Genomic DNA, 2,176 nt, shown 5'->3' on the forward strand with positions numbered 1-2,176 from the left:
AGTTTTTAGGACATAGATTTTTATTTCAAAATTTCGACGAAAAATTGTTTTAAGTGGTTAAATTGATAGACATCCAAAATTTTCTGGTTCGTAGTAATAGTTGGATTTGTTAGTGGCGAGTTGTGGGCTTCCGATTTAAAGGGTCCTGGCTACCTGCTGCATCTATTGGCTATTCGAAACGTGGGCAAAATCAGAAAAGTCTATTAATTTGATAACTTTAATAATTTTTATCTTTATAACTAATAGGATATTCAGTGAATGCACCGAGCAAAACGTTCACCACCTTTCATACGTTCACCACATGTAACTCGATCAAGACATTTAGCCAATATTGTCGCCGTTGATTTTTCTTTAGAATCGTCATCTAGTCGACCAAGTACTCCAACTCAAATTTTTGATAATCCATTTTTTGAACCCGACCTCACAATTGAAAATCTGGAGGATATTCAGGGACAATTTAGAGATCCTGAACCAATAATCATTCCTCCGGAACCACAAATTACTCATTCAGAGATTGTCGAGGAAGAAACCATTAAGTCAGAATCCTCTAGTGATCAGATTCAACAAATTCAATCATGAAAGTAACAGAACCTCTAAGTATGGAAGACCGAATGAGAGCCACACGCACGGGCCAAGGTCACGCCATTATTAACCAGACATCAATGCGCCAGATTATGAAATCAAAGGACAAATCCTACACATGGTAACTAATCAATGCCAATTTAGTGGTGCACCGAAGGAAGATCCAAATGAACATCTTCGAATCTTTAATAGGATTTGTACTCTATTCAAAATCAGAGAAGTTGAGGATGAACAGATCTATCTCATGTTATTTCCCTGGACTTTAAAGGGAGAAGCCAAAGATTGGTTAGAATCGTTACCTGAAGGGGCGATTGATACATGGGATGTTTTAGTTGAAAAATTTCTTAAACAATTCTTTCCGGCATCTAAAGCCGTGAGACTTCAAGGAGAAATTGTTACGTTCATGCAAAAGCCAAATGAAACATTATATGAGGCATGGACAAGATTCGGAAAATTGTTGAGAGGATGTCCTCAACATGGTTTAGATACTTATCAAATAGTACAAATATTCTACCAAGGATGCGACATTGCTACACGAAAAGACATCGACATAACAGCTGGTGGTTCCATTATGAAGAAAACCGCAACTGAAGCTCACAAGGTTATTGATAACACAGCCTCCCACTCACATGAGTGGCACCAAGAAAAAGATATGTAAGACCCGGATATTTGTTGTGTACACATGTGTAAATAAGCTACTTGAAGTGGGGTTCTTGTTATACATTTAAAAAGAAGTCAGAATCTGGCCTGGTGATATTGCGCGCCGCGCAGCCTTCTGGCGCGCCGTGCCACTTGCCTGCGACAGATTCCCCTTTCTTTTTAAATTAGATATTTTGAGGGTATTTTGGTAAAAACACTTAAGGGCCGAATTAAATGCCTTAGATCAGTTTTGGGAGCTTCATTACTCCATTCACAACCACCAAATCTTCTCCACTTCAATTTTAGAGAGAGAGAGTGCACTTCAAGGGTGAGAAAGCTCCATTAAAAGAAGAAGGAGGTTGAATCGGGTCTAGGTGCGTGTTTTAAAGTCATTCATCTAGTCGCTAGCTACGTAGTGATTGTGTTGGTAAGTTCTAAAACCCAATTTCTTACTTTAATTGTATTAAGGGTTAGGGCTTGGGTTAGTTAGCACACAAAACCCATTTGCTAGTAAATTGGGGGTTTTGGGTGAATTTGGGTCATGTGGACTCAAAGGTAACTAATTAGGGTTTTCAAAGTGTTAATTTATGTTTATGAACCTAATTAGTTAGTTAAAGTACTAGAACACTTCAATGATATGTAAATGGGTGTTATTTGGGCATGGATGACCCAAATGGGTGTGTTGACCTTGAAATGGGTCAAATGGGTCTTTAATGACCTAAGTGGTCTTGCATGTGTGAAAATGAGTTAACTTCGTGATTTAAAAGTGTTTTAAACCCATCTTGGTTAATGATTAGGGTTTTGGTGTGTGTTGACCCAAAATTAGGGTTAAGGGTTCAAATGGGTTGAAATTGCGCCTTGGGTCAAAATGGCTTTGGAATGGTGAAAGGATCGGTTGACCAACTTGAGTTTGCATTTGATTATATGTATAATGTGATAGGTACGTTACTTTGAG

At 38.2% G+C, this 2,176-nt stretch overlaps 1 non-coding gene across 1 annotated transcript; it reads right to left on the reverse strand.

The window, feature by feature from the left end:
* Positions 1-958: 958 nt before the first annotated feature.
* LOC139865325 (small nucleolar RNA R71) lies at positions 959-1,065 on the reverse strand. Its single transcript, XR_011764852.1, has one exon. It is a non-coding gene; the product is annotated as a small nucleolar RNA R71 (small nucleolar RNA).
* Positions 1,066-2,176: the final 1,111 nt, after the last annotated feature.

The sequence above is a fragment of the Rutidosis leptorrhynchoides genome, chromosome 8 (genome assembly GCF_046630445.1).
Source record: "Rutidosis leptorrhynchoides isolate AG116_Rl617_1_P2 chromosome 8, CSIRO_AGI_Rlap_v1, whole genome shotgun sequence".
Lineage (NCBI taxonomy): Eukaryota > Viridiplantae > Streptophyta > Magnoliopsida > Asterales > Asteraceae > Rutidosis > Rutidosis leptorrhynchoides.